At 45.5% G+C, this 25,371-nt stretch overlaps 2 pseudogenes across 2 annotated transcripts in view; both read right to left on the minus strand.

The window, feature by feature from the left end:
* The window catches only part of LOC307066197 (zinc finger protein 541-like), a 31,275-nt pseudogene extending 26,780 nt beyond the window's left edge, over positions 1-4,495 (minus strand). The window contains exons 1-2 of the transcript in view: positions 4,447-4,495; positions 860-1,103 (exon numbers count right to left, since the gene is read on the minus strand). The product of the transcript in view is annotated as a zinc finger protein 541-like (transcript). The remainder of the gene's footprint in view (positions 1-859; positions 1,104-4,446) is intronic.
* Positions 1-6,659, minus strand: part of LOC307065868 (zinc finger protein 541-like) — a 60,117-nt pseudogene extending 53,458 nt beyond the window's left edge. The window contains exon 1 of the transcript in view: positions 5,021-6,659. The product of the transcript in view is annotated as a zinc finger protein 541-like (transcript). The remainder of the gene's footprint in view (positions 1-5,020) is intronic.
* Between the last annotated feature and the right edge of the window lie 18,712 nt (positions 6,660-25,371).

The raw sequence follows: 25,371 nt of genomic DNA on the forward strand, positions 1-25,371 counted from the left end.
GAAACCCTTTCCCAAACGGGGACCCTTGGCCTCCATCTGAGGGAAGCAGCAGAGAGCGCATCCGGAGACCCACTTTCTAGCCCTAACTATTACCAGCTTGTGACAGGAGTAAACCATTTCCCATCCTTAATGGCGAGAGGGGAGAGGATACAATGAAAGCGGGATTCATCGAAGCCTCAGTAAAGGCTGGGCGAGCTGTAAACATGCAAGGGATCGTCCACTCCCACGTACCAGTCTCTCAGTTTGAAAGTCTGTCTCTCCTCCCTCGGCAGCAAGAAAAGCTTATCATTTCTAAGACATGAAGAACAAATGGAATTCTGCTCCTCTTACACTGACCTTGCTTTTTAAAGTCAAGTTTAAAAAAAAACTGAGTTAATAAAAGGGGGAATTAAGGAAAAAAAAGAGTGAACAGTCCATTGCCATGTTCTAGAAACAGGCATCTCAGAACCCCTTAAGCCCTGGTGTTATCCCAACGTATATTCCTCATGGAGTGCGTATCTGTTCTGCTCAGACACCTACCAGGGACTCTGAAAATTTCTCTACAGAGTTAGCCAAACTCCCTCCATGACAAAATAGCCTCTGGAGTGTGTTTTTAAAGCACAAGGGTCCTGTCTGCAAATCGCAGCGGCACTCTCCTCACTGCAGTGAATCTGGAGGCTGAGGAGGGCAGGCTGTCCGGGGCAGTGTAGGCCCTGCACCCCACAAACACTGGCCGTGGGAGGAGAACAGGTTGCACACACCTGGGACACCTGACGGTGGGGGGCGGTGCAGGTGGATGGGAGGGGATGCAAAAGAACCAGGAACACGCCCAGCCCCCATTAGCCCCCTGAACAGACGTCCCGAGCAGACTCCTACATACAGGTGGTCCTGACGCTTAAAGGCCTTGCTGAAGATTTTGCACACGTGTCTCCTCTCCTGGCTGTGGGTCGGGTAGTGCTTGCTGAGAGAACTGGCCCTGCTGAACACCTTCCCGCAGAGGCTGCAGTCCAGGAGTGGGTTCTGTGGGGAACTGTGCTGCCGCTTTCCTTTCCTTGTGCTCCCAGACGTGGCCCTGCCTCCTTTGTTAGCCTCTTTGGGCACCTTCACCACGCCTAACCCCAGGTCTAGACAGAGGGAGAAAGCACAGGTTATGACATCCGGGGACATCGGAGCCCGGGAGGAAGCACTCTACCACCCTCGGACCAACTTCAGCAGCTGAGTCCAACTCAGGGCGTTGGCCGAGAACCCCAACTTCAGCAGCCGCACTCGCAGAGAAGACCAGGCTTAGCACCAGGTGAGGGGGAGAAGGGACCCTGGTCAGGCCACCCCTCCAGGGCAGCACCCAATCTTCAAGCCACACTTGGGGGGTAAGGGAGGGGACAGCAACAGTCTGAGTGCTTCCAGGACAGAGTGACTCGACAGGCAGGGCTTCATGACGGTAACATCAACAGCACACTTGCAAGTGCAATCCAGAAATGCACAATGCAAAATCTTAGAAAAGTTTAAGTCCCTTCTCCCAGCCAATTCCACTCTGGGTTTTTTAATTAAGGAAATTAAGGCAGATCTGTACAAATTAACGGAGATCTTGCAGTTAACTGCAAGCGAGTTAACTGCAGCATTGTTTTTCCTGGTGAAATGTGAGAAACCACCTAATAACTGACACGAGGGCAGGTGGGTGACTGTATTCTGGTCTCAATGGTCTATGGCGCAGGCATTTAAGATAAAACTGTAGGAAAATATCTGATGACGTGAAAGGATGTTCATGCCATACCACTAAGTGCTGTGCCAGTAACAAGAGGATTGCTGAAAAACGGAATGATCTAGTCTTTAGAAGGGACAAATAAATTTGAATACAAACAAACACAATGGGATTGATTGGTAGGATCATGGATCAACTTAATTTTCCTTTTCCTGTATATCTGAATTTTCCATGTTTATGTACTTCTTGGGTAAATGATAAAAGGTATTTCCATGAATCACCTCATCAGAGGAACAGGTGAAGAGGCTGGGAATGTCCATGTGGGAGAGGGAGATGTCTTCAAGTAGCTGAAGGGCCAGGATGCTTCTGTCTTGCTACAAGGGGCAGAGCTAGATTTGATGAATAAAAGGTAAAGAGAGGGTCTTCCCTGGTGGCGCAGTGATTAAGAATCCGCCTGCCAATGCAAGGGACATGGGGTCGAGCCCTGGTCCAGGAAGATCCCACATGCTGCGGAGCAGCAAAGCCCGTGCGCCACAACTACTGAGCCTGCGCTCTAGAGCCCACGAGACACGACTACTGAAGCCCACGCGCCCAGAGCCCGTGCTCCGCAACAAGAGAAGCCACCTCAATGAGAAGCCCGTGAACTGCAACGAAAAGTAGCCCCCGCTTGCTGCAACTAGAGAAAGCCCACATGCAGCAACGAAGACCCAATGCAGCCAAAAATAAATAAATAAATTTATAGTAAAAAGATGTGTTAAAAAAAGTATAGGGAAGCTGAGTTTAAATCACTAGAAACGTAAGGACAGTGGATACAAGACCTAAGAACTCTGCAGGCTTGCTGCTGTGTTCCTAGCTCCTGGGATTCCCATTCCTGTACTCGTAGGCACACAGTAACTGTTGCATGGATGAATCATGGAAGATTTTTCTACCCCTTAAGATGGATTAGACTGCCTCACGTGATAGCAAGTTTAAAAACTGCCCTTCATCTAGGATGCAGCAGAGGCTGGACCCAAGAATCCAACAGGTCAGGGCGTGCATACTGCACTAAAGGACCCCAAATGCTAATTCTCTGAGCCTGAGATGTAGCTTGAGAGACACAGCAGAAAGGAACCTCGACTCTCATCCCAACTCCGTCTCTGGCCATTTGTCACTTAACCTGTCTGGTCTACATCTTCTTCATAGGAAAAGCTGCTGTGTTGAGTGGTCGAATGATTCTAACAGTTTAAATGAGGGAAAATAGGACTCCCATGTGGGAAAGTCCTTGCCTTGATAACTTACTTTTAAAATGTTCATTAGAAGGCTTCCCTGGTGGCACAGTGGATAAGACTCCGCGCTCCCAATGCAGGGGGCCCGGGTTCGATCCCTGGTCAGGGAACTAGATCCCATATGCATGTGGCAACTAAGAGTTCGCATACCACAGCTAGGGAGCCTGCCTGCCACAACTAACACCTGGTGCAACCAAATAAATAAATAATAATAATTTTTTTTAAAAAAGATGAGTATTTAAAATAAATAAATAAAAATAAAATAAAATAAAATAAAATGCTCATTAGGACCTCCCTGGTGGCACAGTGGTTAAGAATCCGCCTGCCAAGGCAAGGGACACGGGTTCGAGCCCTGGTCCGGGAAGATCCCACATGCCGCAGAGCAACTAAGCCCGTGCGCCACAACTACTGAGCCTGCACTCTACAGCCCGCAAGCCACAACTACTGAGCCCACGTGCCACAATTACTGAAGCCCGTGCACCTAGAGCCCGTGCTCTGCGACGAGAAGCCACCGCGATGAAGAGCCCGTACACCGCAAAGAAGAGTAGCCCCCGCTCGCCACAAATAGAGAAAGCCCGCGTGCAGCAACGAAGACCCAACGCAGCCTAAATAAACAAACAGAAGTTTTTCTCTAAAAATAAATAAATAAATAAAATGCTTATTAAAGCAACTGTTAAACTAGAGAACAAAATGTGGTTTCAAAGAAATTGGCAGGGACACTGAAAAACAGGCACATTGAGTCACTGGCCCGGGAAGCCACTTGCTCTTCCCAGAAAGCATGTGCACAAGCTCTAAAACTGTGTGTGTTCTCCGACCAGCAAGCCTACACGGAGGAATATGTGCGAAGAACTCATCCAAAAGAAAAGTCAATGGAAAAGTTATTCACAGATCCACTGTAACAGTCTATCAGGCAAGAATATGGTCCGACAATACAATGGAATAACCATTACAATGACAACCGAATAGTCTACCTTCATATAAGAAAGCAGACTCACTAAGTTTTAGAAACTTCAAATGAATTAGACACTTAATACATCTCTGCAAAACCATGTGTACCCTAGTGGCCTTACCTACGTTTTTTAAAAATCCACGTGTGGGAGCCATGGTGGGGATTTTAATTGTTATTACTTTTCTTTATTTTCTAACTTTTCTATATAAATCTATATCACTTTCTAATTAAAATATATAAGCATATCCATTTGTATGAATCTGAATTTAAGTTAGAGAAGTGTAAAGAGTTAAAATTTAACATTCAGTGGATTTTTTTTAATAAGGTAACCAAAAAAAAAAATCCTCAACTTTAAAACAAATTAGGAAAAACTGAACTAGATTAATGCTTTGTAACATTCACTGGGGGGCACAGACCCATATGAAAATCTGGTGAAATATCACAGTTTCTCTGCCCAGCAAAACGCACACGTACTCACCCTAGCAGCATTTTTAGGTAATTTCTGTGGTTCAGGTTGAGAACCTTAATTACTGTAACCAGGCCTGGCCCAGCACCTGCAATACCAAGGATGGCCTTGGTTTCTAGGATTTCACATTTAGCCATGGTTCCAACACGGGGACAAGGCGAACGGCTTGTCTACATTGTGTGGAGTGCGGGCCTCGGCAGTCTTTCATTCTAGCGAGTATGCAGGACAGTTCTTGAGCTGCTGATCCCAATTAACATTGACATTTGTTCTGCAGGGCTGTTCCGGATGTGGCCTTCCACGCGTGTGGTGTGATTATAAATACGAAGGAGCTCTAAGTCAACTCGTCTAAGCAACTTACCCAAGAACCCATGAAGTGGGTTAAAAACAAAAATCAAATTTATCCTATGGCGGAAGTCTGAAGGTAAACCAAAAGGTGATGTAACCAACGTCTCTGACTGTTCCACTAGTTCTCCCTTTGCTCCTCCGCTGCGGAAGAGAAAGACTTAGAACTGCATCAATGGACTGTGGGAAGGTATTCTAACAGTATTGGTAAAAATCACTACCATCTGTCCAGTGCTTCCCAGCCTGCAAAGTGCTTTTACTTTCATTTCTTCTTTTGCTTCTTACTGCTGGCACTCTGGGGGGAAAGCAGAGTGGGTATTATTGTAAGGCAGTCTGAGATTCTGGATCTGCATACTCCACCAGCGGCTTCATGGAGTCACTGTCCTTCCCTGAATACACGGACAGGGCATCCAAGTTGTCCTCCAGCATCTCGCTGGGCGCGTCAGGCATCAGGAGGCTGGGGTCCAGGTCCAAGTGGCTCAGGCCGTCGTACAGCAGGTCTCGTGAGCCAGGCCCCAGATCCCGGTTGAGGGTGTCGCTGCATTTGAGCGCCTGGCTCTCGGGAAACGAAGGGAGGTGCATCTCGGATGGAAGGGTGCCCTTGTCCCCCAGGCTGCACTGGTCCATGGCTCTCCACTACCAGGTCTCAGCCAACAGCTACTCTCTAGACAAGCAAGGCTGTGTAAGGAGTCAGGGAGGAGAGAGCTCTTGGTGGTGTTTATTTCCTGAGAATGAACGAGGACGAATCACAATTATGAGATGGCAACACACATGGTGGATAGAGCGTGGACTTGGAATTCAAACAGACCTGTATGGGGGTTTGTTCTCGGCCACTTAACAGCCACATGACCTTGGGCGAGTCACTTAAGGTCCATGAGCCCTAGTTTCCTCATCTGTAAACTGAGCGTAAGAGTACCTCCATCATAAGATGGTTGTAAGGAAAAAGCAACCGAAATGTCCATCAACAGAGGAATGGATAAAGAAGATGTGGTACATATATACAATGCAATATTACTCAGCAATAAAAGAGAACAAACTAATGCCATTTGCAGCAACATGGATGGACCTAGAGATTGTCATACTGAGTGAAGTCAGTCAGACACAGAAAGACAAATATCATAGGATATCACTTATATGTGGAATCTAAAAAAAGGGGGATATAAATGAACTTACTTATAAAACGGAAGTAGAGTCATGGATGTAGAAAACAAATTTATGTTTACCAGGGGATGGTGGGGGGAAGGGATAAATTGTGAGATTGGGATTGACATACACACTACTATATATAAAACAGATAACCAATAAGAACCTACTGTATAGTACAGGTAACTCTACTCAATACTCTGTAATGGCCTATATGGGAAACGAATCTCAAAAAAGAGTTGATATATGTATATGTATAACTGATTCACTTTGCTGTACACCTGAAACTAACACAGCATTGTAAATCAACTATACCCCTATAAAAATTAAAAAAAAAAAAAGAAGAAGAAAAAAAAGATTGTTGTAAGGAATAAATGAAAGGATTTTGGCAACATGGTGGACTAAACTGACCTCTTTCTCCAACTATAAACACATAGAGATATGAGAAAAGACCATTTTTAATACAGAGTCAAGCTCAAGAGACAGGTAAGACCCCAAGTGCCAGCAACAATGAGGAAACTCAAAGCCACAGGTGCGAGCACAAGTTGGCCCAAGGGGAAAGTCAGACTCCAATACAGGGCCTGGAACTGTCATCCAATATGGTGGCCACCAGTCACATGTGGTGATAACACACTGGAAATGTGGCCCCAAATTGAGACCTGCTGTGAGTGTCAAATACACTGGATTTGGAAGACTTAGTACCCCAAATAATTCATTTTCATATTGATTACATGTTGAAATGATAATATTTCGGATCTACTGGCTTAAATGTAATATGTTATTAAAATTAATTTCATCTACCTCTTTATTTTTTAATGTGGCTATTTGCAAATTTTAAATTATATACATGGCTCATATTATATTTCTCTTAAAGAGCACTACCCTGGAGGCTGGGACCTGAGGTTGTAACAAACACATGGAAAAGGAAACAGGGACTTGAGTTCACAGGCAAGGGAGACCTGGGACCCTGGAAGAGCCAAGCCATCCACAGGAAAACTAAATAAATGAAAGAAAAACACCGCACACAAGCCTTGAAAAGCATCACAAGAACTAGTTAAAAACAGGACGAGAGACAACAAAACCTAGCAGAGAAAAGAAGAAGACACAAGGGGCAAGGACATTTTTTAAAAGAAACAAATGAAACTTCTAGAAATGAAAGACTTGTAAATTTAAAACTCACTGGGAGGGTTAAACAGCAGATAAACAGTGCTGAAGAGACAAATAATGAACGGGCAGAGCAATCTGAAGATAATTCTCCCCCAGAATTCAGTGCAGACAGAGAAACAAATGGAAAATACAAATGAAGAAGCAAATGCAAAAGTCCAACATATGCCTAAAAGGGGTCCTGAAAGGGAAGAGGAGAGGATGGAGAAGACATGGTACCTCAGAATGGCGGAGGGATTTCCAGAACTGCGGAAACACAGGGCTCCAGACTTAAAGATATGATTCTTGAAGGTATATGGTTAATCATGAACAAGCACTGCAAGGCCAGAGCAGGACAAAAAAAAAATGAGTTCACTCCTCGACACACAAGCAGAACTGCAGAACCCTAAAGACCAAGAGAAAACCCTAAAGACTACCAGGAAGACCAGGCAGATCATTTACAACTTCTCAACAGAAACGAGGCTAGAAGACAAGGACTACCACCACCTGCAGACTGAGGAAAGGCAGGAGTCAGCGCAGAACTCAATGCACAGGAAAACCAGGATTCAAGAGTCTACACAGACTTTTCCAGACAATGCATAAGACTGTACCTTAAGACTTTGGCTCAAACACTACCACAGGTTTTGAATCATTTAGTAAAAACAAAAAGAAAGATGAAGATTCACTTCATACTTTAAGTATTCACACTCAAAGAATCTAACCGTAACCGCCAGAGAAAAGGAATAAACTATGTAACATGTAAACTAGTAGAATTGATCCTAAAAAGAAAAAGAGAGAAAAGAGTCAAAATATTAAAATCAGAAATTAAAGAAGGGACATCACTCATGATCTTACAAAATTCAAAGGATTGTAAAGGAATACTATGAACAACTGCATGCCAACAAATTAGGCAACTCAGACAAAAACGGACAGATTTCTAGGAAGATATAAATTACCAAAACTGACTCGAGGAAACAGACTATCTGAAAAGACCTATAAGGGTAAAAAGCTTGAATTACTAATTTAAAATCTTCCCACCCATGCCAGCATAGAGACAGTGAAAACAATCTACCTTGTCTGAACTGTGGAAAATAGTAAGGCTTACAGCAACCAAGCAAACACTTATCAAGAGAAAGGTGAATGAACCACCCCCGCTTCCCCACTCTCCAGCTCAGCAGTGATTCTGAAGACAGCACCCCCCTTCTCTTGTGGGTTCCTGGTGTGGGAGGGAGCAGACAGGACCTTGTTCTCAAACAACTGAGGCTGTCTGTCCTGACCTGTCAAATAGCTTCTGAAGGTCTAATGAAAAGGTGTTGCCTTTGGGAGTTGCCTTCTGAGTTGTGTCTAACTCAGAATTTGCTCAGAGCAGAGAGTGGCCATGGGGAAGGCATTTGTCAAAAACATTCAAGGCAGTCAACCAGTCACTGCAGCCTGGGGCAAAGGATATTAACTGAGGCCGACAACAGACAACACTGAAAGCCAGGGAGAAAAGCTGGAGAGTGAGATGCTTTGGGGAACAAGGGCTCTGAAAGGGCTCCACACTGGCAGTTTCTTACAAAGCTAAACATAAACAGGGCCTTACCATACCATCCAGCCATCACACTTCTAGGTATCCACCCCAATAAGCTGAAAACTTATGTCCATACAAATGTTTATAGCAGCTTTATTCATAACTGCCAAAAACTGGAAGCAACCAAGATGTCTCTCAACAGAAGAATGGATAAACGAACTGCGGTACATCATATAATGGGATATTATCCAGCAATAAAAAGCAAAGAGCTATTGGACTTCCCTGGTGGCGCAGTGGTTAGGAGTCCGCCTGCCAATGCAGGGGACACGGGTTCGATCCCTGGTCCGGGAAGATCTCACATGTCGCGGAGCAACTAAGCCCGTGCGCCACAACTACTGAGCCCACGTGCCACAACTACTGAAGCCCGCGTGCCTGGAGCCCACGCTCCGCAACAAGAGAAGCCACCGCAATGAGAAGCCCGTGCACCGCAATGAAGAGTAGCCCCCGCTCGCTGCAACTAGAGAAAGCCTGTGCACAGCAATGAAGACCCGATGTAAGCTGTAAGCTGCCTGCTGAATGTTGAAGGCCTGTCCCAACACTCACCCAGATGTCAACTGCAGAGACTGTGAGTTGTTTGATGTGGGGTTTGTTTGTTTTGCTTTGAACATTTAAGGAAGTCTCTGTCAAATGTCTCTTTGGACACTTAAGGAAATCTCTGTCAAATCTCAGAAGAGACACTTCACTGACCACGCGTGACAAAAAATACAGTCTTTGTAAAAATAGCCTAGAGAAGTCACTAAACGAACAAACAATTAGAACCCACACTGGACAACAGCAAAGCCTGGGGTGGAGGTGCGGGGGAGAATCTGATTCCCAGAGGTACCATATTATAATATTCAAAATGTCCAGTTTTTCAACAACAAGTTATGACGTATGCAAAGTATGGAGAGGGCCATCCATTTCACATAAATGGCATCAAACAATATGCAGCCTTTTCTGTCTGGCTGCTTTCACTAAGCATAGCATTTTCGAGTTTGATCCCCCCCATGGGGCACATATCATCACTTTATTCCCTTTTATGGATGAACACTATTCCACTGTGTAGATAGAACACATTTTCTTCATCCATTCATCTGCTGATGAGTATTCGGGTTGTTTCCATTCTGGGCTATCACGCGTAATTCTGTCCATAGCGAGACATTTAATAAACGCTTGACGACTCACTGATAAATCGAGTGGATCCTAGAATAACTGGAGTTTGGGCTAGTTTCCTAGGCCATAGGTTTCGACTGTTTTTAAACCTTTCATGTTGCAATGGAATAGACTAGCTGCAAGTGTAACGTCTGAGTGTCACATTATGTGTCCACCTGTGTGTCTGTGTTAAGTAGCCTACTGAGGGGGCTCAAATTAAAGTTCACTGCAGGTCTGAAATCCTGTACCAGAACTCCGGGACCCAAGTGAGTTTCAGAATTCACAATCTGAGGGATTCAGAAAGGTAAATCAATGCATACGCCACACTGTAAGTAACCGCCAGTGGGTCCAGGGCAGCACCTGGTGACCAAATCATTCTTTCTGCATTGAAACCCTGACAGCTCAGAGTAAACAGAATCAATAAAGACAGGAAAGAGCAATATGTGAGTTCAGGTGTGGCCACAAAGAGGTCTGAGCCACCTCAGCATTTTCAGACCTTCTGGGAATTCTAAATTGCAGACAAGGGAATGTGGATGACAGAAGTTTATATTTTAAGGCAAAGTGAATTTCTCTGCCAATTCCAAAGTTTCTTCTACAGTGCTGCTCTAAAGTGTTCCCAGCACTCCAAGGGGAAAAGAACCCATCTCCTTCACCTCCCGACTATAAAAACAAGCAAATAATATAAAACATAAAGCATTACTTAAAAGTAACATAAAGCAACATCTTATAAAGTAAAACTGTAAGCGTTTTCTCCTTGTCAGGTAGCACACCAAGTGCTCTTCGGGCCTTAATTCACTCACCCCTCACAACGACCCCGAGGTCGGTTCTATCATTACTCCCACTTTGCAGAGAAGAAAAGGGACTCTGAGAGGGTAAATCATTTGTCCACACTCACACAACTAACAGGTAGTTGAACCAGATCTTAAACACAGATTATTATTATTTTTTGTATATATTTATTTTTTGCGGTACGCGGGCCTCTCACTGTTGTGGCCTCTCCCGTTGCGGAGCACAGGCTCTGGACGCACAGGCTCAGCGGCCATGGCTCACGGGCCCAGCCACTCCACGGCATGTGGGATCTTCCCGGACCGGGGCACGAACCCGTGTCCCCTGCATCGGCAGGCGGACGCTCAACCACTGCGCCACCAGGGAAGCCCAAACCCAGATATCTTGACTTTAGAGCTTGTGTTCTTACCCGCTGCACAATACTGATTCCCTATAAATTAATCTGTAGACTGCACTGCACCAATTATACTAGAAAACACAAAAGGTGCCAATGGGGGCGGGGTGGAAGACAGGATTATGTCTCGGGATTTCCCCAATGCCGAAATTGCCTTCCTTCCAACATACTCCTATAGTCCATAGAACAAACTGGTCCGGTTACAACCTCAGGCAGGCACGCCAGAAGTCCAAAGGCTGGGCTTTGACATTTACATCCTTTTCCAGATAGTAAAGCAACACCCCCCCACCCCCGCTCAACCAGTACTGAACTTGCTCTTGTTCTGTCAACAGATAAATTCAATTCAACAAGTTTTAGCACCTTCTATGCACAGAGCTCCCCGCTAGTCCCTGTAGGGCAGGGTTTCTGGTCCCCTGGAGACATTCCCAAGCTTCCAACTACTCTTTACAAGACTTTTGTAATTTTGTGCTTTCGTTTTGAGAACAATCTAAACAAGAAAATCTGTATATCTGGATTATTGGATTACCACTTTATAACCCAGTAATACTACCATTTGGTTTCAATGCCCGGGCTTTGTTTAGGATTGCACTAATGCCACTAAGGCTGACTAGGACTACTTTAATTGCTGCAGGCTAATGAGAAGAGGACAGAGGTGGATTGAGCTCATGATAATGCTTTTGGGCTCAACTAAAGCCAGTGGACATCATGGTACAAGTGGAGGTTTTGCTGCAGTTCAAACTGAAAAAGGGATGGGAGATCTGAGATACCACAGGGCCTGTTAAACCCAAAAGGGCCCGGTGTGGCAGTCTGCAAAGTATTTGTTTCAAGGAAGCCGTTAAATTCCAGCAAAATAGCAGCCCTCTCATTAAATTAATGTTTGTAATTTGAGTTACATTAGTTTGGTTGCTTTGTTTCTATTTGATTGGCAAGTTGACTTTGGCTTTATGGTGGCACGAGAGCTCTAAGCTTTAGGAACTTGTGCTTCATTTTAGCATCATTTAGGCCTTGTTTAATAGTTTAAAAAACAGTTTAAGTCAACACTGGGGATCCAAAGCCATTTTATTTATTTTTTCTTTTGAAAAAGGCCTATCAGGGCTTCCCTGGTGGCACAGTGGTTGACAGTCCGCCTGCCGATGCAGGGGACACGGGTTCGTGCCCCAGTCCAGGAGGATCCCACATGCCACGGAGCGGCTGGGCACATGAGCCATGGCCGCTGAGCCTGTGTGTCTCGAGCCTGTGCTCCGCAACGGAAGAGGCCACAGCAGTGAGAGGCCTGCGTACTGCAAAAAAATAAAATAAAATAACTAAAAATAAAAATAATAAAAAGGCCTATCATTCCACGACTGGTGGGGTAGGAGGAGAAAGAGATTCTCCTGTGAAATGCTACAACCTCTTGGGAAAGTAACCCACCATAGATTCTAGACCGCAGCCATAAATCCACACTTAGGTAAATAATATTTACTGAGGCCTTGTTTGGAGGGAAGGGAGAGAACAATTTCAATATCTACCTGTTCTATAGAAATGTTTTACTCAGCCTGCAGTAAATTTCAATATTTTTCAATTAGTTACCAAGTTGAAAAATCTGTCAAGAGTTTTTTTGGACAGAGTATCACTGTCCAAAAGAACCTTCTGAGCTGCTGGAAATGTTCTAAATCTGCATTGTCCAATGACAGCCACTCAGCACATGCAGTTAATGAGCAGCTAGAAATGCAGCTAGTGCAACTGACAAACTAAGTTCTTTATTTTATTTAATTTTAATTAAGTTAGCTACAAATGGCTTGTGGCTACCACCTGGGACACTGCATTGAAAATAAGCTTATCCAAATTCTATTTAAAAACCTGGGGAAAAATATCTGATGCTCTGTCAACACTGAGTCCACAAAGCAACAACTGGCTGGAGCTGAGAAGCCACAGCTGCCTTTAGACACAGCATGCACTCTCCAGTTTGCCACAGTCCTCACCACTCCCTAACCTCTCACACCTGGCCATACCGCTCATCTATATGCCCTGCCCAGCCCCTCGAGACATCTGAATTTATGACACTGATTTGTGCCGTTGCCCTTGACCACCTTCTCTTCACTCGGCTTTACCAAATGAAACGCTTCCAAAGAAGACCGAAACGCCCCCTCTACTGCAGAGAATACTCCCAACATAACTAAGTCTGAGATTATTTCCCCCTCCTCTCAACTCTGATAAGCACTTGTCTGAAAATCCATGTAACACTCATCCTGAATGGCTTCAAAATTTAATTATCTTTCAGGTTCTTCTGTTTTCCCCCGGACTATAAGCTCTAGGATGACTTTGACTCTACCTTATGTGTCTATACTTCTGATAGCATCTTGCTGGTCACAGAACTCTGATCAAAGAAGGCTCTCAGCATCCCTTTCCTTATGAGTGACAGGATTCCATTGGGCCACCTCTCTTCCTCTTTGAGCAGCCCTAACCTGTTGGTGTGTCAGCTTTGCCACCTCCCCCTCCCCACCAAGAGCCACCTTCTCTTCCTCTCTGTGCATCAGTGTTACCAGGGACACAGTGATCATGTCTCAGTAACATCAGGTTGTTGGGACTGGGAGGTAGGAGAGACTTGCAGCTTTTACCCCGCCGATGCCAATTCTTTCCTTATTTTCCCACTCCAAACATTGTTGTAAACTACAGGCTTCTTTTGTTTAACCTACACAGTGTTTTTAAAAATTGGATCAAAAAAAAGAAAAGAAAAGAAAAAAAAATTGGATCAGATTGCCTGAATACCCCAAAAATAAAAAATAAATAAAAATTGGATCAGCCACCAACATTTTTTTTAATGGGGAGATTACACCTAGAGATATGACTTTCTGCCTTCTCTTGAAAATGATTAGATTTGATATTTCCGGATAGGTAATAATAGGATAGAGTGAGGGACAACGGCCATCTCTGGATGGGGCAATGGCCTCCAGGTCCCACAGTCCCCACTTACCTTCCGGCCTGGCCCCCATAATAACCACCATCATAATACTAAGAATAGCAGCAAACATTTACCAAAGCGTTATCATGTTTCAAGCATCACTGCAATCACTTATATATCACTTCATTTAATTCCCACAACATCCCTTTGAGGCATAAACTATATTATTGACCCTATTTTATGGATGAGGTGAATAAAGTCCACACAAGTTAAGTAACTTGTCCCAAATCAAGGTTAGCATTCAACCCTGGGAAGTCTGACTTCAAAGCCCTCACCCTTAACCACTCACTGTGCTGTGATTCCACGCTTGACGCTGGGATTCCTGCCCTATACTCTGCACTTACATTCTTCACTTGAACAACCAAGGAAAACTCCTCCTCTAGCCATGGAACCAATATAGAATTTTCACCGTAAGTTTCACTCATTTCCTCTGATCGCTCATTTAAAAAGCAGATATAAAGCTTATGCTGGAAAACAGAACGACACAGAGGAATCAGAAGGCTATGATTGCACTTGCCAGAGAGACTTCTTACATAGAATTAACTAAACGAGGAAAAGAGACATCAAAGTTTCTCACTCCACAAGCTCTTCCTACCAGAAAATGCAGACAATCGTTAAAACCTAGAATAGACATTTTCGTAGTGAGGACAATGAGAGGACCCCCGGGGTCCTCAAGAGTCTTTCACGGAGTCTCTGAGGTCAAAATTATTTTCATAACAATATTTAGATGTTATCTGCCCTTCCTATTCAGTGAAACTTTCCAGGGGCTACAGGACTTATCTCAAAAGACTGAATGCAGAAGCAGATATAAGACTCCAAATGACTCTAAAAATGTAAAACGGGACTTCCCTGGTGGCACAGTGGTTAAGAATCCGCCTAACAATGCAGGGGACACGGGTTCCAGCCCTGGTACGGGAAGATCTCACATGCCGCAGAGCAACTAAACCCGTGAACCACAACTACTGAAGCCCATGTGCCTAGAGCCCGTGCTCTGCAACAAGAGAAGCCACTGCAATGAGAAGCCTGTTCACTGCAATGAAGAGCAGCCCCCGCTCACCAGAACTAGAGAAAAGCCTGCGCACAGCAACAAAGACCGAACGCAGCACCCCCCAAAACGATGCCACTATTCTTGCTAAAGTTTTTATCTTCTGAAATATAGTTTTTTAATTAAAATGTCAATTATGTTAATATATAATGGGTTTACTATTGCTATTTTTAAATGAATTAATTTTTTAAAATTTATGTTTAAACTTTTAATACAGCAAATATCAGCAGATACAGTTCACATGCACAAAAAGACCCTGAGGTCTTCAATAATTTTTAAGTGTAAAGGGGTCCTAAGATAAAAAAGTCTGAGAACTGCTGCTCTCAAGAGAAAAAGTCCAGCATGGACGCATGGGCCCAAATAGGTGTGTATATGTGTCTAACCTAAACCCAAAATTCCAAACTGGTGGCCAGTAACATGTTTTGCAAGCTCCCACACCTTGGTGTGGTCTTTAATTAGGTCTTTAAATACTTATATTTAAATACTTTAATAATTTAAAATTTAATAATTTTAATAAATATATTAAATATTTAAATAAAGGTCTTTAAATACTTATTAAATTGGTTGTCAACATTTAAAGATCAAAAAGCTTCACATAAAGACAGTGTTCTGGTTTCTTCTGGAAAAAAAAAAAAAGTAAAAGTTCTGGCAACACTGCCCCAACATTTCCACTTGGCCATTTCCACTGGCTGGCATCGCTTAGATGGGGAACACAATCTTAGGTTTGCCAGTCTGGGCCTTTACCTGCCCATCCCCTGCAGGTATCTAAGTTGCTGAGCTAGAGGAAAAAAAAAAGGGTTTCTTTGCAATAAATGATAAAACATACACCAATCTAATAAATGTCTGCATTCCTACAGAGCAGTCAACATGTACAATAAATAACCCTTTTCCTCATCTGACCTCCCAAAGCAGCAACTTCTAATGGTTTCACCATTGGTACAGAGACCCTTGCATTGATGAGAAACCCTTCTGCGAAAGAAAGGAATCCATCTGACAAAGTGGATGTCCTCAGACAAATGCAAAGGGAGGAAACTCACCAGGACAAGTGCGAGTGAATGAAAGAACCTCCAGGGAACAGGAGGGCCCAGTTTAGGTCGCACAGTGAAGGGGGTTCAGGTGACAGACCATTAGATATTTCCTCCTGGAATGCTGGATAATAAATTCGGGACACTCATCCAACTTCTTTTGCCCTGAAAGCAGGTGGTGGAAAGGCAGGGGCAATCAGAACTTGGGTCGCCAAAGCAAGGGCACAGGTGTAAAACTGGGGGAGATTGGCAATTTTTGCAAGAAAGAAGAAAGCAACACTGAACTGGGGAGATCTAGGTAGGAAAAGGGATTTTGTTGTTAGAGGAGTTATCTTCTTTCTTTCCGTATTTTTCCTCCCTTGGGAAGGAACCTGGAGAGCTTTGCTGGGAGAAGCCTAATAGGGGTGGAACTGGTGAGGAAAAGGGGTTTTCGAGGGAGAGTTGGGGAAGGCGGTTGGAACAATAAATATTAGATGAGAGAGAAAATGGAAGGACTGAGCTGGTTTGTTATCAGTGGAAAGACCTTCCAAACAGGGGGACTCTTGGTGGGAAGAAAGGATTTTTGCTGGAAAGTGATCCTCAATGGAGGAGAAATCCGGGAAAGAAAAAATAATTTCTTTGCTAGAGGAAGCTCCTAAAAGGAGCGGGAGGGGCGTAATCAAGGAGTCTGGGAGGGCTTTTTGGTTTTGCTGGAAGATCCTAAAAGGAAACAAATCTGGGTCCCCTAAAGGGAGGGGGTCTCTTCAGAAGGAAAGGAGATTTTAGCACCAGGGGCCTAGAAAGCAGAGGGCGAATGCAAGGCCGACATGCAGAAAGTGCGGAGGTCGGGTAGGGCCCGCGGCGCGAGCTGGGGAGCTGTGAGGGGGCAGTTGGGGCCTCGGGGGGGCGGGATACGAAAGAAAAGTCGGCCCGGGCCTCTAAGGAGAGTCTTCTCCAAGGAGGAAGGGGCTGCGGGGATGCAGAAGGTGCGTGACGCGGTGCGAGGGGCACCCGCCGCGCCTGCTGCGCCCCTCGAAAGGGAGATTGGGCCCCCCGAAGAAGAAATATAAACGAATTTGATTTTAAAAGGGGGGACGGGTTGAAGAATGAGGAAGGGGCGGGAAAGGACGGGGTAGGGAGGAAGGGGAGGGGGGCAGGGGCAGCAGCAACCGGGTTTTACCCGACCCTGGGGTCTGGCGCGCCGGGCCTCGTGCCTTGCGGGCCTGCCGGCAGCCGCCGCCTCCCCTTCGCCGCCCGCCGGCCGGCCGGGCGCGCACGCGCAGCCGGGACCGCTCCTGGGGCTGCCCGCTCACCCGCAGCGCAGGCGCGCGTGCGTGGCCGCTGGCCGCCTCGCACCGCCAGAGAGGCCTCGGGCGCGCGCCACGCGCCGCCCGGGCTTCCGGCGCCCCGCACCGCCCCGGCTTCCGGCGCGTGCCGCCCGGCCGCGCATGCTCTGAGGCTCTTAGGCCGCCGCCGAGGGGCGGGGCACGCGGGGGGCGGGTCTTGGCGTGGTCAGGTGACCAGTGGCGGGCGGGAAAGGAGGCGGTTGGTCGCCATTTGGGAAGGAGGGCGGTTGAAGGCGGGAGAGTGTGAAGGGGCAGCGGGAAAGGAGCTTTGGGGGGAGGGGCCGGCCCCCCACGACCCACACACCGAGGCCGAGAGTCGGGCAGCTCCGGCCATTGTTCCTTGAGAGCGTCGTTCGGACGCAGCATGGGGAGCTGCGGCTCCCCGCGGGCCGCTCTGAGCTGCAGCCTCCCGCGATGCAGGCGAGGGGGTTGAGAGTAGGGGCCGCCCTCGCATTGTCGTGGGGCCTAGCGAGGCAGTCCCCCGTGCTCCCGAGGGGCCACCGAGGCCTTCCTGGCAGTGGGTTGGGAAGATGTGGGGCTGCAGAAGCACAAAGCGGGACGCGATCTGCTCCGCCTTTCTTTAAGCAAACCCTGAACCACGTGTGGGTCAGGCTATGTCCTGAGCTGTGCTGCCGGACAGAAGAAAACCGGGAAGAGCAATGGCCCTGGGTGGAAGGTGGAGGCGTGCTGATCGGCCAAGAAGTCTTAACCGTGGAATGACTTAGAAGGGGAATTCATTCCTTAGAAATTGCACACTGAAAACCTATGGAGACAGCAGATTTGTGGTTGCCTGGGGGCGGGAATGGGTATCGACTAGTAAACAAACTCGAGGGGATCTGATTGGGGTGATGGCAATATTCTGAAAGTGGGTTGTAGCAATGGCCGCACAACGTGGTGACTTTACTAAAAATCCTTGTATTTTACACTTCAAATGGGTGACTTTCATGTAACTTCTATCCCAATAAAGTTTTGATGTTTTAAAAAATTGATCCCTGGGGTAGGTAGAGCAGAGAGGAGAGGAAAAGGACTGGCATTCCACTTTTGGATTCCTTCATTCAACAAATATTGTTTATGGAGTTTCCGTTTCGTTCTGAAATACCGCAGTATATGAGTCAAACATCCCTGCTCTGGTTTATGTTCTAGAGGAACGCTGTCTGGTAGAAATAGAATACAAGCCCCAAGTGCCAGTCACAAAATTTTACATTTCCTAGTAGGCATATTTTTTAAAGGTTAAAAAAAAGTGAAATTAACTTTAATAATACAATTTAACCCTAAATGTTATTTCAACAGGTAATCAATACAAAAATTTTTAATGAGATAATTTACTTTGGGGGAGACTTAAAAATCTGGTGTATATTTTACATTTACAGGACATGTCAGTTCAGACCAGCCACATTTCAAAGGCTCCATAGCCCAATGCAGCTAACGGCTTTGGTACTGAACAGCAAGCATACCTTTAGTGGGGGACAGGCAAATACATTTAGAATGCAATGTGGTTATCCTTTTTGAAAAATGTAAGGAAAGAAGGTAGAGACTGTCCGAGGATTCTATTTTCTATAGGTCAATAAAAGCCTCTCTGGCAAAGTTACACTGAGCAGAGACTGGAAAGCCATGAGGAAGGGAGCTATAAAAATATCTGGGGGAGGAGCAAGTGCAAAGGCCCTGAGGCAGGAAGAGGTGGGATCCGTTTGAAAAGCAGTGACCAGTGTGGTTAGAACGATGTGAGTAAAGGAAAGCGTAAACTAGGGGCATATTATGTAGGGCCTTGTAGGTTATGCAAAGACAGGGATTAAAAACCTGCCTTCCTTTTAGGAGGGATTCTTCATTTATATAGCAAACACTAAAAAATACTGAGTTTCAGCAGTGTGATCTCTTGGTGGAAGAAATGAGGACCCTGGCCAATGGGTAGATGAGAGTTTAAAGAACAGGACTTAAGCTCCTGAAGGAAACTGACATTTTCCTGTCCTTTGACAAACATTGATCACTTTATAGACAGAGACAAGATCCTTGCAACACATAACACAAAGAAGTAGCATTCAGAAATTATTTTAGAAGACTACAAGTTAATGCGACAGCCCAATGAACAAACAAAAGATATGAAGAGGCGCTTCATACAAGAGGAAACATAGGAAAAGGGGCCGAATTGTAGCAAGATTTTAATGCAAATTGAAACCACAGATATTAGGTCACACCCACCAGTTTGGCAAATTTTTACATTTTTTCTATCACGCAGAGCAAGGGGAACTCACAGTACTGGTCATGGGTAAACTTGGTACAATCACAGTGGAGTACAAATTGAAGATATTGAATAAAATAAAAGATGTGATGTGTCCCATGCCCCAGCAATCCAGGGATTGACGGTAGAGAAACTTGCTCATATGCACTAGGAGATGTGCACAAGAATAGTCATAAGCAGCAAGGTTTGTAATAAAAACAAACAAAAAAACGCACTTGGATTGGATGATTCTGGAACAGAAAAAGGACATTAGTGGAAAAACTAGTGAAATCTTAAAGACTGAAATTCAATGCAGGGGACACGGGTTTGAGCCCTGGTCTGGGAGGATCCCACATGCCGCGGAGCAACTAAGCCCGTGTGCCACAACTACTGAGCCTGCGCTCTAGAGCCCGCGAGCCACAACTACTGAGCCCACGTGCCACAACTACTGAAGCCCACGCACCTAGAGACTGTGCTCTGCAACAAGAGAAGCCACCGCAATGAGAAGCCTGCGCGCCGCAACCAAGAGTAGCCCCCGCTCGCTACAGCTAGAGAAAAGTCCGCGTGCAGCGACGAAGACTCAACGCAGGCAAAAAAGAAAAAAAAAATTAAATTATTGATGAAAGTTCAACTAAAATTCGGTAGTCACATTAAACTTAAATGTTAGTGATTAGATTATACTTTTTTACTAAATTTTGATTAAAATGGAGTCAATAAAAGTAAACAGTGAATTAAAATTAAATTTTCAATTATAAAATTACATTTTCTGCAGATGATGTTTTACAATTTTAATTCTACAATGAAAAGAATTCATGCAACATGTGTGTGAAGGTAGCAAACGCAGGGCCTGGTGCATGGGAGATGCTCTGATGGGTGAGTTTCGAGGTAGGACGTGAGCTCAGGCTTAGAAGCTGGGGATGCTAACCTCTTGCCAGAGACCACACGCCATGTTGGAAGGAGCATGAGCTCTGAATCAAATATTTACCAGAAGCAGCAGCATCCCTGCCATGTGCCAGGCACTGTTTGAAGCCCTTTACATATATGAACTCACTTGAATCCTTATAAGCACCCTATGAGGCAGATAGTATTCTTATCCCCGTTTTCCAGATGAGTAAACTGAGGCACAGAGACACTCATCGAATCAATGGAGGAGTCAGGATCCAAAGACCTGGATTTGAACCCAGCCTAACCCACAAGCTATATGGCCTCAGTCGAACCTCAGTTTCTGCCCCACAGATTGAGGACAGCGACCCACTGTGTTGGAGGTCACAAAGAGAAAATGGGAATACTTGGAAGAAAGCCCTCACTGAATCCTAACATATGCTGAACATATGTGAATGATTAAAGAGCCAGGAGGGAGGCTGGCAGTCCTGGCAGGGAAAAAGGCAGGAGCAAAGGTACTGAGGCCTCACCTTGAGGGCCGGGCCAGTATGGCTGTGTGGAAGTTGCTACAGGAGATGGGGAGTGAGGTGTGTTTGTGCCTGAATCCTGGATGCCTCCTGGAGCAGCCTTTTTCCTTCTGGTGCTTAGTGAATGTGCCACTTGGTGGCCACAGGGCAGGGCACTCTTCTGGTAATGCTGGTTCCCATGGGTGGGGGCAGTGTGACTCTGAGGGGGTCAGCTCCTTGGGTCAGGGCCTCCCACCCTGAAGACATGTCCCATTATCTCCGGTGGAGTCTCAGAATTCCCCCCAAACCCCCAGAGAAAACTCACCTCAATTTAGGAAAGCGAAATAGGTTGTAGAACTGGAAAGGACCAGAGATGTCATCTGGTCCAACCCTTTCAATATACGCAGATCAGGAGATTGAGGCCCAGAGAGGGCAAGGGACTTGCCTAAAGTTACACAGCAAGTCAGTGGCAGAAACAGGGCCAGATGCAGCTATCTTGACTCCTGGACCTGTGCTTTTTCCTCTCCCCCAGGTTTGTGTATGGGAGTATCTGGGTATTCACATGAATTGAACAGATGGGAGCAGGGGAGGGGAGCTGCCAGCCATATTGCACTAAAGGAGAATTGGGTGGTGCTTGCCTTGACAGTAAACAACAACCGCCATGCTATTAAATTTTTTTTAAGTTTGACATTCAGCCATTTTACTGAATAAATGATTCAAACAAGTATTTCCTAAGTCTCTACTATATCTCCAGTAATCTAAGCACCAAAGGAGATTATAGACAAAGACCCAAGAAATTGTCCCACCTTGTTAGGTCTTAATGTTTTTGTCCCCCCCTAAATTCATATGCTGAAACCTAACTCCCAATGTGATGGTATTAGGAGGTGGGCCTTTGAGATATGATTAGATCATGGTGGTAGAGCCCTCATGAATGGGATTAGTGCCCTTTTAATTGATTTTTTATTAAAATTTTTTTATTGAAGTATAGTTGATTTACAATGTTGTGTTAGTTTCAGGTGTACAGCAAAATGATGCATATATATATATATATATATATATATATATATAATGTTCTTCTTTAGATTCTTTTCCCTTGTAGGTTATTACAAAATATTGAGTATAGCTCCCTGTGCTATACAGTAGGTCCTTGTTCATTATCTATTTTATATATAGTAGTGTGTACATGTTAATCCCAAACTCCTGATTTATCCCTCTCCTTTCCCCTTTGGTAACCATAAGTTTGTTTTCTATGTCTGTGGGTCTCTTTCTGTTTCGTATGTAAGTTCATTTGTATCTTTTTATTGACTCCACATATAAGCAGTATCGTATATTTGTCTTTCTCTGTCTGGCTTACTTCACTTAGTATGATAATCTCTAGGCTCATCCATGTTTGGACGCGATTAGATCATGGGGGTGGAGCCCTCATGAATGGGATTAGTACCCTTTTAAAAGAGACCCTAGAGAGCTCCCTCACCCCTTCCGCCATGCGATGTTATAGCAAAAAAAAACCCCAGCTGTCTATGAGGAAGCAATATCACCAGACATTGAATCTGCCGGCACCATGATCTTGGACTTTCCGGCCTCTAAAACTATGAGAAATACATGTTTATTGTTTATAAGCCACCAGTTTGTAGTATATTTGCTATAGCAGCCTGAATGGACTAAGACACACCCTTTCCAGCTTCACAATTGTGGTCAGATAAGGTTGGAGAAGTAAAAAGAGACACATAAAATAATAAAGAACAATTATCAAGGTTAGGATTGGCCATCATTAAAAATAACACTAGGCAAGTCTTTGCTGTACTCTGCCACACCTCCATCATCTTATAAGTGCATTTGCCGTTCAGTATCTTCTAGATGGACACCATCTCTTTTTATCTTTGAGTCTCCTGCAGTCAAACATTTAACAAATATTTAACACCTGCTCTGTGCCAGAATACCACAGTAAACAATCAGACAATCTCCCTGGTCTCATGGAATTTATGTTCTTGTGCAGAAGACAAGCAATAAACAAGGAAAGAGATAACAAGTTAACTCCAAAATGAGATGAGAGCTATGAAAGAAATGAACACGACAGTGTGATAGAGAGGGTCTGGGTGCTTTAGAACCTGGCTGTTCAAAGCACGGTACCCAGACCAGCAGCATCAACAGCTTGTTAGAAATGCAGAAGCTCAGGCCCTATCCCAGACCTCCTAAGGCAGGAATTGTTGCATTTTAGCAACATTCCCATGGGATTCATGTGTACCTTGAATTTTGAAAAGAACTGCCTTAGACGCATGATCCACGAAGACTTTTCAGAGGAGGTGGCATTTGAATGGAGACCTGAAGGTTAAGAGTCAGGCTGTCAAGCAGAGGTCTGGAGCAAGAATTCCAGGCAAAGGGAACTTCAAGTACAAAGGTCATTATACCAAGTAGAGGTCTGAGGAGCTCAAAGAGGACCCGTGTGGCTATGGCAAGCAAGTTGAGGATACTGATGTGGTTAAAGAAGTGGCTGAGGGCCAACCAGAGCCTGGTGGGCCCTGGGAAGGAGTTTGGATAGCATGTGAAATCAACAGAATCCACTGAAGAGCTATATGCGAAGAGAGACACAATCTGATGGGCATTTACAAAAATGTCCCTCTGGGCCTGAGGGACTTCATACTGTGACAGCTCAGCTAAGCTGGAACCACATTTCTCAGAATTCCCTTCCATATATAGTCTGGGTTAGGCTTGGCCAGAGGAGAAATCCACACAACATTAAGATTCATTCAGTGATTTTTTATTTTTATTTTTTTTCGGTACATGGGCCTCTCACTGTTGTGGCCTCTCCCGTTGAGGAGCACAGGCTCCGGACACGCAGGCTCAACAGCCATGGCTCACGGGCCCAGCTGCTCCGCGGCATGTGGGATCTTCCCGGACCAGGGCACGAACCCGTGTCCCCTGCATCGACAGGTGGACTCTCAACCACTGCGCCACCAGGGAAGCCCCTCATTCAGTGACTTGTATCTAATGTTAATCCATGTTCAGATTTCCCAATCATTGTCCAAATAGCTCACCTTAATAATATTAATATGAATGATATTCCACATGACAATTAGAGCTGTCCTAAGGTTGATCATACATAATTGCAATAAAAAAAAATTTGTTAGGGGTGGCAAACAGCATCTTCCAATGGTTTCTCCCCTTGGAGTGACCAAATTTTACACAACCAGCCCTAAACGGAATGGTGTGATGGGAAATGCACATCTCATGCCTGGAGATTGTGAATGAATTGACAAGCCCATGACAAGGGCATTGTTTGGTTTGAAAGCTTCCCCAGGTGGTCCCAGCGTGCATCCTGGTTTGGGAATCACTGCTGTGGCTGCAGGAAAACCTGCCTGTCTCAGAAGTCAAATCCTCACCATGCTCTCCCTGGCATGTTGGTGGATAAAGCTGCCCCTGGGGTCCTCTCCGCCTCCCACCACTGCCTGACCTGCATGCAGACCACCTGCTTTTTTCAACAGGTCATGACAGTGCTTCTGATACTGGGATCAGGAAGGTTATCTGGTCACCGAAACTTTGGAAGGTGTGAGAATGCTTAGGAAACCCAGGCAGAAAAGGAGAGTCAAGGGGTGGGGGGTGGGGGATGAGGTTGGGGTGCCCGGATTTGCACTCGGAAAAGTGCAGGCATTTGAGAAGTCAATCAGTGAGGACACTGAAAAAGAAGAACCAGAGAAGTGGAAGGAAAACCATGAAAAATTAAGCCCTGGTGAAGCGAAGGAAAAAGATGCTCTCCAGAAGGAATGAGGGGTCCACCCTGGCCACCGGTTTCTGCTCTCCACCCTGCTTTCCTTTCCTCACATTCATCCCTTGAGTCACTTCCTTCAAGCATCCTCAAAGCCCATGCCCCTCACAATCTGCAGTAGGCACGTTGCCAAACTCTGCCATCTGCCCCCCAAGCCAGCTGAACACAGCGAAAGGAAACCACCCAGCCAGCCTGGCATGTTTTACCTGAATCACAGAAATCACAGACCTCAAGGGGGCACAGGGCACTCTCTCTGTGTCTCTGGGGAGCTTGCTTTCGCTCCATCACAATAGGACTGTTTCCTTCCAGGCCTCCCACCCACCCACCCCTGCCATCCAGCTGATGGCCATGTCCTGTGCTTCTCTGTGCAAACTGAACCCGACAGTAGGGAACCCCCTCATTGCCTAGCCCGAGAGCCCAAGCCCCCTCATTTTCCCGTTGCTTACCAGTCCCGCAACCCTTGGGTTCCATCCTGTTTCTCAAGGACTGAGGTTATTTCCTTTCTTCTTTCCCTTCTTTCCTTCCTTCCCCATTTCCTCTTCTGCTGCCGCTTCTACTTCTCCTCCTTCTAACTCTCCTCCTCCTCCCCGCTTCCTGTACAATCTGGCCCCATGCCAGCTGCTGCAATCCTTTCTAAAAGGCAGATGGGGACCCTCCACCTCTTGGCGAGAAGAAATGTCACAGTACTGCAGACAGATATAGCTGCTACTGTCTTGTCTAAATGTGTTTAGGTGGTGACTGTTAGCTCCCTCTGTACTAAAGGAATCTCTTCTCCTTGGCGAACAGCAATCTGAGACGTGAT

The sequence above is a fragment of the Hyperoodon ampullatus genome (genome assembly GCF_949752795.1).
Source record: "Hyperoodon ampullatus genome assembly, chromosome: 18".
Taxonomy (NCBI): Eukaryota; Metazoa; Chordata; class Mammalia; order Artiodactyla; family Ziphiidae; genus Hyperoodon; species Hyperoodon ampullatus.